Here is a 17180-nt window from a genome sequence, read left to right as displayed (position 1 = left end):
TTTTATTTTATTTTATTTTATTTTATTTTATTTTATTTTATTTTATTTTATTATTATTTTTTAACACCGATTCATTTTTGAGATGCAGAGACAGAGCATGAGCAGGGACAGACAGAGAGAGAGGGAGACAAAGAATCAGAAGCAGGATCCAGGCTCTGAACTGTCAGCACAGAGCCCAATGTGGGGCTCGAACCCACAAACTGCAAGAATATCACCTGAGCCGAAGTTGGGCACTCAACTGGCTCAACGCCACTCAGGTGCCCATCAGGCTTTTTAATCTTGGACAATTTGATGGATAGAAATAGTATATTACTAGTGCTTTAGTTTACTTTTTCTCTGGTAGAACTCACATTCATTTTGCATATTTATTGACCATTTATCCTTTCTTTTTGGTAAATTTCTAATCCACAACCTTTGCTTCTTTCACTATTAGGGTAGTCATATATTGCCTACAGATTTATAAGCGCACTTTATAGAACAGTGCCAAGGGTATGCATTCATTCAAAAAAATATTAAGTAACTTCTTAGCGCTAGGTACTATGGTAGGAGTTATAATATCAATTTTCTGATCAATTGCAGTTCAATTTTGATTATGGTATTTTGTCATACAGAAGTTTTTATTTTATTTAAGTAACATTTACTAATCTTTTAATCAACTCTGGCTTTATTCTCATGCTAGAATAGTTACTCTGCCACAGAAAATTATGGATTAATGTAAAACTAAGTTTTTTTAATTTAAAAACTAACTTTCTTTGTAACATTATTATTTATATTGTATATATTTATATGTTTAATCCATTTGGAACTTGGAATTGCCGTATACTCAGTATGAAGTAGAAATTCAACTTTTTTATCCTAGCGACTTCAGTTATCCTAATATCTTTTATTTATTAATAAAATTGTTGCAGCCATATAAAATATTACGTTGTCATACATTTGATTCCCATACATATTTGAGATTTTTTTGGTTCCCTATCATTTTATCCATCTGTGTATCCATCCATGTGTCTATTCCTCAACATTATTGGATACCATTGTATTGGGAAATTTTAAATGTTTTATTAGTCAATGGTATTCTTTTTCTCCTTCCTTCCTTTCTTCTTTTTATTTCTTTTTTACTATCAATGGCAAAAAGTTTTGTTATTGGCCTTATTCTGGCTTTATATAAAAATTAGGATTTTTATTTACTTATTATTTCTGTGTGCTCCAAAGCATTTTACCCAGCATAAAATTATCCTTTTTTTTAATAATCAATTAAGCATAATTTCCTTTTCATGAGGTGTTTTGTTTGGAGGGGTAGTTTTCTTACAACTTTCTAATTTCTTCTTATAGCTTTTAGTATAATTGAGGTTTTTATATCCATTTGAATTACATAAGTGTTTTATTTTCCTAGAAATCACCCATTTCATCCAGATTCTCAGATTTACTATCAGAGAATTGTACAAAAAGTTTTTAGAGCTCTTTGATTCCTGGGCAACTGTGGATATACGTATATACATGTATACATACATATATACACACACACACACATATATATATGTATGTATGTATATATATATGTCTTGATTAAGTTAGCATTTTTTTTATTACACTATTTTGCTGAAAAAAAACTAACTCTTGAGTTTTGTATCTGTCTTCTGATTTTGGATCTGTTTTATATTTTATAATTAATGAAACCCTTCTTTGTACTTCTTCATATATATAAACATTTACAAGTACTCAAAGACTTGGAATATATGAGTACCTTGTATTGCACTGTATTAATGTTCACTAATATTTACTGCCCCTTACTGAAAGAGGAATATATTTCTCTGCACTGTTGCCTATTGATGTGACCATGTGGCTTGCTTTGAGTAATGAAATATGAGAATAGATGTTATTGTAGTTGAAAACCAGATGAGCTAGCTCTCAATTTGCCTTGTTCTTTTTATCCCCCTGCCATCACAACCAGCTATGTTTCATATGGAGGCTGTCACCAGTCTGGCTCCCACAATGAAGGTAATATGATGCAGGGAAAAACTGGATATGCAGAGTTAGAGAGAAATAAGCCTTTGCTGTTGTAAGCCACTGGGGTTTGGGGTTTGTTTCCTGTAGCAGCATAACCTATACTGTCTTGTCTGACATACTTCTTTGCTGAAACAAACAAAAAACAAGAACTTTAAGAGTCAAATTAATAGATGAGTTGAATGAGAAAAGAGTTTCTTGATATACAGATTGTTGTGCCATTGGGCAGAAATTGGGAGCACATTTTTAAAACTCAACTTCTGAATTAGAAAGACATAGGTTTAGTACCCTGTTCTGCTACTTACTAGACATAAGTAAAGTTGAAAATATCACCTAACTTCTTTAAGATTTATTTCTGCTCTTGTAAATTGGGAATTATAAATTATAAATTCCTCATTTGTAAATGATAACATTTATATTATTTAGTCCTGGTAGAAAAACATGAATGAAATGAAAGGTGTAAAGTCCCTGGCATACAGCGAATACCTAAATGGTGGTTACAACTTTGTTGACACTGCTGACGATATGCTAATACTGCTTAGCACTTGGCAAGTATCTTTTTCTTGTCATGTGTACTTGGGCTTCTTGGAATTTGTATTTGGCTTTGGAGATATTTGTAATTTTCAAATACCATAATAATTTACTTATATTATTCTTTAACTTTTTATCTGTTACTATTTTCAACATTCTGTTTTATTTGGGGAGGACATGATTTCCTTCATCTGGGTTTTAAATTTATTATACTATTGACTATCTTGAAGTTTAAGATTTCTGAAATTTTTTCATGCCATACCATTTTTTAAAGGATAAGAGATACATGTATACATAACTTCCTAAGTCATCAGGAGGTAAGCACAAGCAATATATATGTATATGTGTGTGTGTGTGTGTGTGTGTGTATGTGTGTGTATATATATGTGTGTGTGTGTGTGTGTGTGTATATATAAACGTTTATTCATTTTTTGATAGAGACAGAGCATGAGTGGGGGAGGGGCAGAGAGAGAGGGAGACACAGAATCTGAAGCAGGCTTCAGGCTTTGAACGGACAGCACAGAGCCCGATGTGGGGCTCGAACTCATGGATCATGAGATCATGACCTGAGCTGAAGTCGGACGCTTAACTGACTGAGCCACCCAGGCGCTCCGCAGTATATTTTGAAGATGCCACAACATGAAAGGCTTTCACCAGAGGGTGTGGTAACAAGATTTGATGAACTCTTAAAGGTTGCTCCAATTATCTCGAAACAGAATAAAGACTTGAAATTAGTTTTAAAAAACACAAATCTGTTGCTTTTCTATTGCTGCATAACAAACTCATTGATGTAAAACAACACCCCTTTGTCATTTCATGGCTTCTGCGATGGGTCATGAGTCTGGCATGGCTATGTAGGATCTCACAAGATGTCAGCCAGCGCTGCAGTTTCATCTGGAGCTCAGAGTCCTCTTCCATGTTTATTCATGTTCTTGGTAGAATTCAGTTTCCTGAGGCTGTCAGCTACTAGAGGCTGCTCCCAGTTTCCTGGTATGTGGCCTTCTCCACTGGCAGTTCATATCACAACAGCTTACGTCTTCAAGACCAGTAAGAAAGTGTCTTTTTCCAGTCTAATAAGATGCTCTTATGTAAATAACCTCATCAAGGGAGTTGATTATCCTTGTCATCCTTGTCATATTCCATTGGTTAGAAGCAAATCATAGATGTCACCTTTACTCACAGGGAGGGCGTTACAGAAGGGCTTGAATCATTGTGGGATCACCCAAGGATGTGTTTGTGTTCACCACTGAACATTAGTAAACTGATTTTGTAATGAAGGGCATATGTATTGTGTGTGTGTATAAAATTATATATATATATATATATATATATAAATAAATATATATGTAATTAAATTTATCCTGCCTTATCCTGAGTACTGGTTGTAAACTTCTAGAATATTTTATTTGTAATAGAAAATATCATGCAAAAAATCCTAAGAAAACTAGTCAGACACCTATAAATTAGGATTATACCTCCTGCCATTTCCTGAGTATACACATATAGAATTGGTTACATCCTGATATTTGGGTACAATGTGCTCAATGATATAAATTTTTAAAATTCTGATATATAGTTCTTAAACCTGTGAATGATATTTTTCTTGAATGTCACTGAACATTTAGGAAAGAATTTGGTTGAGAAGCTTAATGTCTGTTGTTATGCTTTAGAATTTTGTTTCCTCAAAAATAAGTTTCTCTTCCTTTAAGACTTTAAGACACTTCAAATTTGAACTCAGAGTTTCCTTTTAAAAAAAACCCTGACAGTTGTCTATAATTTTATCTTTGGATATTTGAGAATAGTTGATAAAATAATTACAGGAATAGGATTAGTAGTGTTTTTTCTCTCCTTTTCTGTTTCCATCCAGAATCATTGGAGTTACAATGATAAATACAGAAAATGATGTATTTTTGATTCTGAGAAAATATGCTAGTGTTAATGCCTTTCCCTTGACTTTAGACTATGATTGCCAATTGAGATATTAGTTATCTTCAGTCCTTTGCCAACCTGGGGTAAGCGATTTAGTTATTAGAAACCTGTTCTCTGTTCAGATGTCTTGGTAACATTTAAGTCATTTCAAAACAATGTTCTGTTTCTTGAAAATCAGACAGAATTCTTCCAAAGATGACAGTTTTGTTTTTCCTGTGTCACTAGGTAATAGATGAGATTACAGTGACAAAACTGTAGACACAAACAGTGTATTGCTAAAATTATACACAAGTTTTAAAAAAGAAAAAAAAATACAAAATTTTTTTGAAAATTAAACACGTGTGTGTGTTTAACACGTGTGTTAAACACGTGTGTGTATGTATATATTCAAGACTTGTCATTGTTTTTATTGTATTTCCCTTAAGAGAGCAGTACTTGAAATGGACGTTTAATACATCCTAATTGTTTCTTCTTTGTCATCATTGCCGCCGCCGCCGTCGTCTTCTTCTTCTTCTTCTTCTTCTTCTTCTTTTTAAGGATCACTTCTCTTCATCTTATTTCAGCCTTCCTGTTCTTCATCATTTTAAATCACATCCATCTCCATTTTAAATCAAATCCATCCATCACATTTCATCTCAGGACAACTCTATAGCAACAATGCGTGGATATAGTTTGGAGCCTTTAGGATTTTTCTTAACTTTCAAACTTGATTTAGAATTTCTGTCATTTCTGGGTGTGCCGCTAGCAGCCACTGGTACTGAGATCACCAGTTAATGAAGAAGTTTAGTCAAACTGGCCATTAGGTTCAGGATTGTGCTTATTCAAAAGTCTTTTGCAATGGAAATCACCCCCATTTTTTTTGTTCTTGTAATTTTCATCTACCACTGCCCAGAGTGCCAAGCTGTCCTTCTCATGTGCATCTCCAGGATGCTTTGGAATTCTTTGTCCTTGACCCAGTCTTCCGGCTCCTTTTCCTTTGGAATGTTCTCTTTGTACCCCTGGAAATACTGCTTCATAGTTATTACTCCTTATGTTCCCTTCCTTTTCTTCAGTTGTCCATCTGTCTCCTTATCTTGACAAGAAAAGAGATTTCCCATGGTAACTTTTCCTCTGTCACTTCTTCAAGTGGTGGGTATTTCTTCTTTCTAAATTTGAAACCCAGAGTCACCTTAGGTTTTGTGTCTTTTCTCTTATTTGCATGCCGATACATTTACCTCTCTATCATTTCTAGAAGGTCCTGCTCTCCTGTGTCCACACCATTTAACCTTCTCCCTTTCCTCACACTGGCATTCACCAAACTTTCAGTCACTCATTCTCATTAAGTAGACAGTTTAATGAGCTTTTCAGCTCACACTCTTCTTCTCATCCCAAGTCCTACCACTATTCTGAGTAATTTCGTCTCTCACATAGAACACCTACCCCTATAAGACTGTTCATTTTCTTTTCCTCCATATCTTCAATGCCATGCACATTCAGTTTACTTCAGACATGCCTGCCAACAGTCATGTCCTGGACCTCATTGCCTGAAATTGTCCATTTCCAAAATCACTAATCAAATCGCCCAACTTACGATCACCTGTTCTATCATGTGACCGGTCTACATGCCACTACTTCCACAATTACCATATTTCTACTAAGTGGGAACTCTCCCTGCACTGACATTTTCATTTTCCACAATAAAATAGCCCCTTCTTCACTTTCTTCACCATCTTTTCTTTACTTGCCTTCTTTATCCAACTTTCAGTAATAATCTTTTTTTTTTAAACACAAGTGATTTTATATTGTAAACATCTTTTTAAGTTTATTTTTAGAGAGAGTGCAAGTGGGGGAGGGGCGAGAGAGAGAGAGAGAGAGAGAGAGAGAGAGAGAGAGAAAAAATCCCAAGGAGGCTCTGCCCTCTCAGTGCAGAGCCCAATGAGGAGCTCGAACTCATGAACCATTAAATCATGACCTGAGCCAAAGTTGGATGCTTAACCAACTGAGCCACCCAGGCACCCCTGATTTTCAGTAATAATCTTCCCAGTACCCTAAACCTCCTACTCTCCTGTTATTTTCTTGTACCTCCTGGAAAACTGTAAACCAGAATAAGCCCTACTGTCATCTTTTTTTATGCCTACCTGTGTATCTGTGTCCGGAGGAAGACATCACAGAGAAAGTTAGTATCACTATAAATTTGCAACCATCAACCTCAGCTTGGCTCTTTATCCAGCCCAGAATTTCACCACCCATCAAAGTTTCTTTGGGTTCTTCTAATCTCAACAAAAACAGCTTCAGGTCTTTTCTACTATCATCCAACCTCGTAACTCCCACATTTCCTCTCAATTTCTCAAATAAATATAAATATAAATATAAATATAAATATAAATATACATATACATATACATATACATATACATATATCAAATGTACCAGTCTACCTGCATCTGTTCCCAGTCATTCCTCTTTGACTTATTTTATACTGGAGATGTTTCCTCAATGCCGACCTGAGTCCAGACCTTCCAGTATACTTTGGCTCCCATTTGCCCTCCTATCTTCCTGAGAACCTTTCGTTATCAATCTTTACCTTCCCTTCTCTTTTCCCTTCCTCTCCCTTCCCCTCCTGTTTTCTACTCCCCACTCCCTTCCTCTTTACTCTTACATCTCTGTGTCACATATGTATATGTGTGTATGTATATATACATATATATGTATACACGTGTGTGTATTTGTGGATACACATAAGCATTTAAAATGTCATGATTGACTTACTTTATCCCATAAGCATCTAAACATGTTTAAGTCTCTCATTTAAATAAACAGAACCAAAAAACTGTCTTCATAATTTAGCTCCTCAAACTCTTGCCCATCCCATCTTTTTTTTCTCTTTGTAGCCAAGCTGTGTGAAAGAATTATCTAAACTTGCTGTCTGCATTTGTTTCCCTTACACTCCTAAGTCACTTCAGTCTAATTTCTGCTCTGTTACTGCCCAAAAGAGCTCTCACTGAGTCACAGAATTCCTCCATATTTCTCTGCTCAGTGGGCACTTTTCAGTAACAGTACTTTCTAATTTGATCTTCTAGCATTATTTAATGATATTGACTATATCCTTCTTACAACTCTCTCTTCCCCTGACTTTCTCAACATCATATTATCCTAAATTCTCTCCTGCCTATGAGCCTTCTCTGTGTCTTTGTATCATGCTATCTTCCTGTATCTGGCTTATAAATGTTGAAATTTCTTAAGACTTAGTCTAGGATTTCTTCTTATTCTGTATTCTTCCCTAGAGAACCCCATCAATGACATTGTCTTAGTTACCATATAAAATTAGGATCTTCAGCTCATCTCTCTTCTCTGAGCTTCAGACCTTACTGCACAACTGCCAGTTTAGTTACTTGACTGTCTCAAAGTATCTCAGATTCATCAGGTAAAAAATTGAGTTCTATATCACCAAACTATTGCCCAGTTTAGAAAATTACACTTTAATTTACTTGTTAAACAAGAAATCTGGAAGAAAACTATGACTCCTTCACTTCCTCAACTACCATATCAAGCACAATCTATTTTCTATTTTTTAATTTTTTGTAATGTTTGTTTATTTTTGAGAGAGAGAGAGAGAGAGAGAGAGAGAGAGAGAATGGGGGAGGGGCAGAGAGAGAGGGAGACACAGAATTCGAAGCAGGCTCCAGGCTCTGAGCTGTCAGCGCAGAGCCTGACACGGGGCTCGAACCCACAAACCATGAGATCATGATCAAATTACCTTTCCCTAGGTACTAGTCAGAGAAATGGGACCAACAATTATGATATATAATTAAACTTATAAAATTTTAGTTATATGAATTAAAATTATAAAATTATATGCATTATGATATATTCCATATATCATAGTTTATATATTATGAAATTATATTCTATATCTCCTATATATAGAGAGAGGAGAGAAAGAGAAAGAGAGAGATTATTATTTTTAATTAAAAAAAATTTAATGTTTGTTTATTTTAGAGAGAGAGAGCATGAGCTGGGGCAGAGAGAGAGGGAAACACAGAATCCAAAGCAGGCTCCAGGCTCTGAGCTGTCAGCACAGAGCCTGATGCAGGGCTCGGACTCACAAACTGTGAGATCATGACCCAAGCTGAAGTTAGATGCTTAATTGACTGAACCCCAGACACCCCCCCTTTTTTATAGGAATTGTCCCATGTGATCGTGGAAGTTGAGAGGTCTGAGAATCTGTCATCTGTAAGCTAGAGAATCAGTAAGCGTGGTAGTGTAATTTAGTCTGAATCCAAAGACGTTAGAACCATGGTTGATAGTGTACTTCTCAGTCCATTGCCTGAAAGTTGGTGGGGAGGGCTAAAATGATGTAAGTCCCAGTGTGGATCCAAAGGCCCGATGACCAGAAACCCCAGTATCTGAGGGCAGCAGAAGAGGAATGTCCCAGATCAGGGACATTCTTCCTCTGCCCTTTTGTTCTAATTAGTCCTTCAGTGGATTGGATTGCAGGATGCCTACCCACACTGGTGAGGGTGATCTTTATTTACTCTGTTGACCCAAATGCTAATCTCTTCCAGAATGCCCTCACAAACACACTCAGAAAGAATGTTTTACTAGCTATTTCGGTATCCCTTAGCCCAGACAAGTTGACACATAAAATTAACCATTGCAGCCTAGAAAATAGAACTGACTAAAAAATGACTAAAAACTCCTCATATCCTCTCTTTTCCTCTGTGATATAGTCTTTCTATAGCAGCCAGATATTTCAAAATATCAATCATGAGGTACCCACCAAGCTTAAAAAATTTCAATTAGATATTATTGATCCTAGAAAAAAGAAGATAAAGACCACAATCCTTAAAATGGGCCTGGTAGTTGGCTCCTTGCTACCCCTACAGTCTCTGACCTCCCTTTTTAGTCTCTACTTTTCACTACATTGACCTTGAATCCTTGGGATCTGCTTGCTCATTTCCATACCAGGAACTCTGTTTTTCTCTTGTCAGGAACATTTCCTTCCTCCTTTCCCTTTGTGTGTTAATTCATTTATCCTTAAAACCATAGCCAATTGTATTTCAGGAAGCTTTCCTTGATTCCCAGTATAAATCAGATATATGTGATATATATTCCCTCACAGAACTGTGATTATTTCCCTCAGTACACCTATCTCAATTCCTAATTACATGTCATCACTATGATTATTTGATTAATATATGACTCCTCTAACATGCTTTAGGCTCACTGAGAATAGGGACTGTGTACTTTTTGCTCATCATTTGTATCACCAGCCCACAACATAATTGTGTCACATTATAGACATTCTATAAATATTTGTATAATTAATAAATTAATCTTGGTAGATGATGGAAAGCAGAAGAACAGCTACTTAAGGTAAACTAATTTGGAAGGAAAATTTAGCTGGCCAGATAAAAGTAGTTAGTAAATTCAACTCTTGATGCTAAATGATTTTTTTTTTGTTTTGTTTTTTTTTTTGCTTTTTCTACTTTGTCTCAATATATCAGTGTCCATTAAGTTTGGGTCTGTATTCGTGATTTTAAGTAGGGCATAGCAATGACCATTTACAAGTGAGATTTTTCAAATTACCCATTTTTTCCACTACCTACACTTGTAAGGAATAACATAATCCTTGAGTGAGGTGAAATGAGATGGAGATAGGTATGGTAACTGAGAAAACCATTGTTTTAGAGTGGCTATGAGTAATTCATAAGTCAGTGAATAAAATACTCTTAACATGACTATTTGGGAAAACTGACACAAATTATCTGAAAATCAAAAGCAAATGATTGTTAAGTTTAACTACGCAGAGCCATTAAATTAATGAAGGGGTGTGTGTATACTGAAAACAGTTATATAATGCTGTGAGGTACTGTATGAAGCAGGGAGTAGTGACTTGAAATTGGTGATATGAACATAGATCTGATCATTGATAGCTACATGTGCCATCTTAAAGAATCACCTATGGGTCTTCAACAGGAAAGCAGCAAAGTCAAATTTTTGCCTAGAATTTCTGGTTCTCAATCAGTAAGATATTGTGGGGATAGAGGTAGGAGGTGATGGTTCAGAATTACTTAGGGGATTTATTTCAAATTACCTATGCCTCTACATATCTAGGTTTAAATTAGACATGTGACAAATAGGACATCACCTTTTGCTCTCCTGTCTAGTTAAAGATTTTTAGCATAGGTGTTCCACCTTTGAGATGTGGTGAGGTTAAAAAGTGATTGAATTTTGGGAATAATTTTTAAAATAATATGTGTTCGTAGATATTTTTTTAATTGTTTTTTTTTTTTTTTTTTGATAGAGTGAGCATGAGTTGGGGAGGGGCAGAGAGGGAGACACAGAATCCGAAGCAGGCCCCAGGCTCTGAGCTGTCAGCACAGAGCCCGACACAGGGCTCGAACTCACAAACCGTGAGATCATGATCTGAGCTGAATTCAGATGCTCAACTGACTGAGCCACCCAGGTACCCCTGTTCATAGATATTTGATCATTGAGGGCCACTATATTCTAATTGATGTGCTGAAGCTATTGGCATGCCCATCTGCCTTCATGGGACTTGCATTTTCATGGGGAGAAAAATAAGAAACAAGTGATGCTATGTAAGTGAAATTATATGTTATTATAAGTTCAATGAAAGGAATACAGAGTGTCTTGTTATTGGGAATAATAGGGAGGGATAGAGACTTCCTTACAAAAGGTCTTTTGAAAGAGGAAATATCTAATCTTATAATAGAAGGACAAAAATCCAAAGGAAAAACATATTCACAGAGAACAGCAAGCCCAAAGACCAGCAGAGGGAAAGAGGTTATTGTGCTCTAGGAACTGAAAGACCATTGTAACCTGTGGCATAGTGAGTGGGGAGCTGGAGAGCCAGATAGCAAATGTCTTGTACTAAGGAGGAAGGTGATCAGGGGCCGAGTCATGCAGGTTTAGTTTGTGGTGACAAATTTATATTAAGTTGTCTGTGTAAGGGACAGTCATTTAGGCAGTGCAGTAAATGACATTTTAGCTTCTGTGTGGAGTATGATTTGGCAAGGGTTAAAGTGGAAGAACAGAGACCAGTGTGGGAGTTATTTCAGAATTGTAGGAAAATTATGAAAGTCACTTGGGCCCCAGTAGGAACATTGGCAGTGAGTAGGTTCAAGATTTGTATTAGATTTGATTCTTTACTATGGTTTCTCTGGTACCTAAAAAGGGGATTTGGTTGTTTTGTGTTGGAGAATGATAACAGAAGGAGCTATGGAAAGGCTAAAATTTTTAGTGAATGAGGAGGTAGAAACAGTAATGTAGAAAACTGTTGAAGTGGCTGAAATGGCTTGTACTTCAGTGGAGCAGAATTTTGCAGGCAGGAAGGGGAGAAATGATCTGGAAATAGCAGGAGAGCAAGAAGGACAGGTATCCCATCTCCCTGCTGCAACCGAGAGAAAGAACATCCTCTACTTGAAAGGGTTATGGAGAAATAGGGACTTCAAAGAATATCCAGATTAAATTTAAATAAGGAAGATGTAGGGATTATTCAGAGGGAAGAGTGAGAATTTGGAGAAGTCTGCGGATCCTGTACTGAGGGTTACAGAGCAACAGGGGAGTAGAGAAGATATCTTATGTTTCTGCGCAGTTAGAGCTCTCTGAGCAAATTTTACTGAAACTTGGGATCCAAGATAAAAGACAAGCTTGGAAGTTAAATTATGAGTGAGTAGATAGTGAGAAATCATCCAGAGAGATTTACCTCCCTGGAGGCATGTGTTTCTATTTTAAGAGGGGATGGAACTAGATATACTGGTCCTACCTTTCCCCTGGAGAATGTATTTACATTCCAAAAGGTTAGGATCCAGGATTCTTTCTGTTACATTTCTAAGGAAACTTTATTGGGAGAGGAGGGAAGAGGGTATCTCTCTCTTATATAAATGCCTGGGTTTATGTTTTCGAGTTATTCACCTATAATACTAATGCCCTATAAGGAAGATGATATCTAGCTTTCACATTTCCCCAGAGGTAAAAATTGGGACACAGGAGAACTACATATTTATTATTTGTCGTAAGTACATAGTAATCTGTTCTGCTTCAGAAACCTTATGTGTGCATTCAGGATAATATTAATAAATACAGATATGAAAAACTTAACAAAGGTTTTGTCACGAAAAAGGACAGTGAATTGTGCCAGCTTATATAAGAATGAGTCCAAGTGTTAAATACAAGAATAATTCCTAGTGATGAAAGGAGGAATGGAGAGTTGTGATATCCAAAGGTGACTTCAATAGAATTTTGTTTTAGTTAAGTGAGAGAAGATGAGGGTCTATAGTTGGTCATTTGCTCTAAGGAGGGAAGAAACTTGAAGACATATTTTAGAGATTTAGGTTGTCAGGAGTTGGTGACGGAGTAGATATAGAATGTTAAGAAGGGAGAAGAATCAAAAATGACCTCCTTATGTAACTGGGTAACTGGTATAATTGACATTTAAAATACAGGTATAGGGCAAAAAATTGGGGATGGGAAGATAATGAATTCTGTGTTTGTTACATTGATTTTTTTAACATCAGTGTTTTTAAGGTATAATTTACATGAAATAAAGGTAACTTTTTGGGAGTGCCTATCTATAAATCTTGACAAATATATATGGTTCACTACCAGAATCAAGTTACAGAACACATCGTAACCCCATGTGTTCCCTCATGTCCTTTTTCAGTAAATCTTTCATAGATATCCAGCATCTGGAAAACACTGAGTTGTTTTCTGTCCCTAAACTTTTTTATCGTACCATAATGTCATAAAAATAGAATCATACAGTTTATACCTTTTTGTGTCTCACTGCTTTCACTTAACATGATGCTTTTGAGACCTGTGGATGATGTTCCATATTTTGTTTTATTTTACTTCTGGGTAGTAGTCCATTGTATAGTTAGATTGCAATTTGCTTATTTAGTCACTGATATTTGTGTTATTTCCAGTTTTTGGTGATTGTGAATAATGTTACTATAAACATTCATGAAAAAGTCTAAATAGAAGAGACATATAAGTTGATTAAAACTTTAAGAGCTACTGCTTTGGGGGAATACATAAATCCGATGACATATGTAGAGTGAGATGAGTAAAGGGCCAAAAAAGAAATCCTTAGAAAATCAGCCTTTAAAAGGTAGACAAGGAAGAGAAAGCCCTGGTGGAAACAAAGAAAGGATAATAGTGAGATACAGTGTGAACCATAAAAAGTGTTGGATCACAGAAACCTAGAGAGCACAGTTGTAAGAGGTCAAACAATGTTTAAAAAGAAAGAGATGTAAAGAATGTCTCATGAAGCAAAAGCCAAGTTAAAGTTAACAGCGGTGAGCTGACTTGGGTAGTTCTGTCACTATTAAAGAAATGAATTTAAAAGAATGTAATGTGAGGAATCGAGGGTGTCTTCAAGATTAGCTATCTTCGGGTAGACTGTTAACCTTCAAAGGAAAAGTTTTGGGAGGTTGGGACTACATTGCTGGGATTCATTGTCATCTTTTGAGAGTCCAGTGTAATGAAGGAGAGTTGGACAGCTCCATCTAGGAGGTACATATCCATGGTGGAAATTTCTGGTTAAAGTTGGTAAATGCTATAAATTAGGGTTTTACTCCCCTTGGAGAGATGGTTATTAAATATTTACTAACACACCACTGGATACAAAAAGTGAGAATATTAGAAGTCAGAGAGCAGGGATTCCTTAGATAGATATGGAAACAAAAGTTCAAGGATGAAATTGTATGTCTGGGAAGGGAAGAAGATTGGCCTCATGAAACATCTGATCATTGGCAAAGAGTGCCAAGAATAGAGCTTAATAGAGAACTGACCGTGTCTTTTGTACTTTATGCCAGGGCCAGAAATAATCTCTTCAGGTAGTTGTGCATGGCTGAAGTGTGAGAGTTAAGTGTAAATGCCAGGCATTATTATGTGGAGCATGAACTGATGAGCGGTGTAATATTTTTTCTGCTTTAGTTTTCAACAAGCAGAATTATTACTATTAAATCATCATAAAAAATAGCACTGATACATAGCATTTTACTGAGTGCAGAATTCCAATTATTATTTTTTTAAAAACTTGAATGTGATGGAAAATTGCACTAAAGAAAAATCTAGAATATTTAGAGGATTAGTTCAGATTAAGACAATAAAAAGCAATGGATGCATTCCCTTAATGAAATTAGTAAATGAGATTTGTCTAATAGCAAATAAATATGCTACATTCATTTCGAATTATGTTTCTTTAATGTAGATATTTTATTTTACATTCACATGTACTATTAGTGATAATTGTGAAATAAACTTCATACTAGTAACTTTGTATTAAAATTAGAGAAGCATTCTGTTTCTTTGTAATTTTGTTTATTAATTACAGCTATGTGCATATTACTCATCATTTGCGGTAGCAAACTGTTGCTATTAGAAAGATTGAATAATAAGGTATTCCAGCAAACAAGGAGATAGAATACAGAAAAATAGAATGCCGAAGAAGCTCAATATATTGATACTCAGGGAAGCAGGTAGACAGCCAGGTAAGGAGTGTCAGAGGTATCTGTTACCATGAAAGCAGAATTTGGGATTTAGAAACAGAAGTTTTCAGTTCCCAGGTGAGACAAAGATGAATGGCTAGTAAGAAGAAGGGAAATGTCATGGCACAGGCACTGGAGGACCAACAACATTACAAAGATGGGACTAAAACCAGCACAGGGGAGAAAGGTGGGAAAGAGCTTCAAGTTAGACTCAGGAAGATGACAGACTCCAGAAGAAAGGTGGGAAAGAACTTCAAGGTAGACTCAGTTACACAAGTGCGCTGCAAGGCTGGACCCAGATGAACAGCGGGAATCTGGGCTGTCCATCTGGTTCTAGAGACTTGGACAGAGCTCCTTCTGGATCCATAAGCTATTGTCAGGGTTGTTCTTTGAAGAGTGAAGCAAAGCTGACATTGCTATGAGAGTTCAAAGTGTTTAGCTCTAAGAAAAAGCAGGCAGTCAAGGGCAAAGTACTTTCATAGTCCAAGGTGGGATTTATTTGCCTGTTATTGCTCTGTACACCTTTATAATTTTTTTGTTTTTATCTCTATAGACAAATAAAAAATGAAGCATATTGATGAAATTTAGGCAAAGAGTTGCTTTGTCTAATTTTCTTCATAGTTTAGGAAATGGTATCTTTGAAGTATACATTGTTTTCAAGTTTATTTATTTTGAGAGATAGAGCAAGCGAGAGAGAGTGCGTGGGGGATGGGCAGAGAGAGAGAAAGAGAGAAGATCCCAAGCAGGCTCCACCCTGTCAGCACATGAGATCTTGACCTGAGCTGAAATCAAGAGTTGGACACTTAACCAACTGAGTCACCCAGGCACCCCTTTCGGTATACATTTTAAACATTATTCCATGACCTTTTTGTTGAAATACAAATTTTGTAGTGTTCTTTTGTTTTAAAGTTTATTTTTGATCATATTTGAACTAAGTACTTTGGACTGATACTTTTTATAGATTGATTCTTGGATTCAATGGCTCCAGGGATTTAATCAACATGTTGTCTTTTCTTTCCTTCTGATTATTGATGAAACTGTTAAAAGAGCCTGACTGGACCTAACATGGGTCCCAGTGATACACATAAGAACCTTCAGTCAACTCCATAAACTGTTACTTGTCACTACTCTTCAGTAATTTTCAAACAGCTTTCAATTCATGTAGTAACACTGGCAAGCAAACAAATGTTTTTTTCAAGGATTATTTCTTACAACACGCTGTCAAAATATATCCCTAAAATTTAACTTGCTATCTTCAAAACATTGCTTCCAAAATAATTAAAATAGTCAAATAAAATTATAAACTTCACCTACTTACAAAGATTCTTGAAAATTCTAGGTATCATTATTTTATAAATTAGGATAGAAAAAATAATTTTCACAAACATCCACATAATTTTGTGTATAATACAATAAAAGATGAATTAATCTCATGAAAAGATTATAAATAGCGATCATGATAAAAATAGAGACATTCTAATACTTGGCTTAACGTTCAATCTGATAGACTGGCTCTGCAGTTGAGAGAAAAAAAAAGTTACATAATTTTTAAAATACAGTAAGGAAATAAAAAAATTATTTCAACAGAATTTTTAGATAATAGTTCTTTTGAAGACCTCTTATGTGTAATATTTTCTTTTTTCATTATTTATTATTCCCTGAATCTTTTAAGGTAACATCTGAACAGGTATAACTAAACAATGTATGCAGACATTTTTGCTGAGTATTAAAGCTGACATGCGATTGCATTTTTGAAGAACAATAGATCACATTGGTGACACCTAGAAGTATGCCCTTTTTAATGTTCTTTTGTAGGCAGAGTAAGCTTGGCTTTAATTGCCAATGGAAATTCACTGGTTTTAAGAATTTATATAGTACAATCTATCTACTGCTACTCTGATCTGACTTATGCAGCCATTTTATGAATAATGACGTTTTTTATCAGAGACACAGTTTACCAGCTTGACTACATATTCAAGCATTAGTCTACATTAAGCTTTATTATCTATTTTTAGATTTTATGTTCCTATAGTTTTAAAATGCATTCTTGGCCATTTTCCAAACTCAACACTATTTTAAGGCTATGGTCCTTGCCAGTGTTAGAAAATTTATAATGAAATGAACACCTTTTGTTGTTATCAAATGACAGGATTTCCTAGTAGTTGTTCAAAGTTATAAGCCTAACTTTTTATTTTATTGACAATAATATGCTAAAATAAA

The sequence above is a fragment of the Panthera uncia genome, assembly GCF_023721935.1.
Source record: "Panthera uncia isolate 11264 chromosome A1 unlocalized genomic scaffold, Puncia_PCG_1.0 HiC_scaffold_16, whole genome shotgun sequence".
Lineage (NCBI taxonomy): Eukaryota > Metazoa > Chordata > Mammalia > Carnivora > Felidae > Panthera > Panthera uncia.
The sequence above is the reverse complement of the archived record's forward strand: the minus strand, read 5'-3'. Positions refer to the sequence as shown.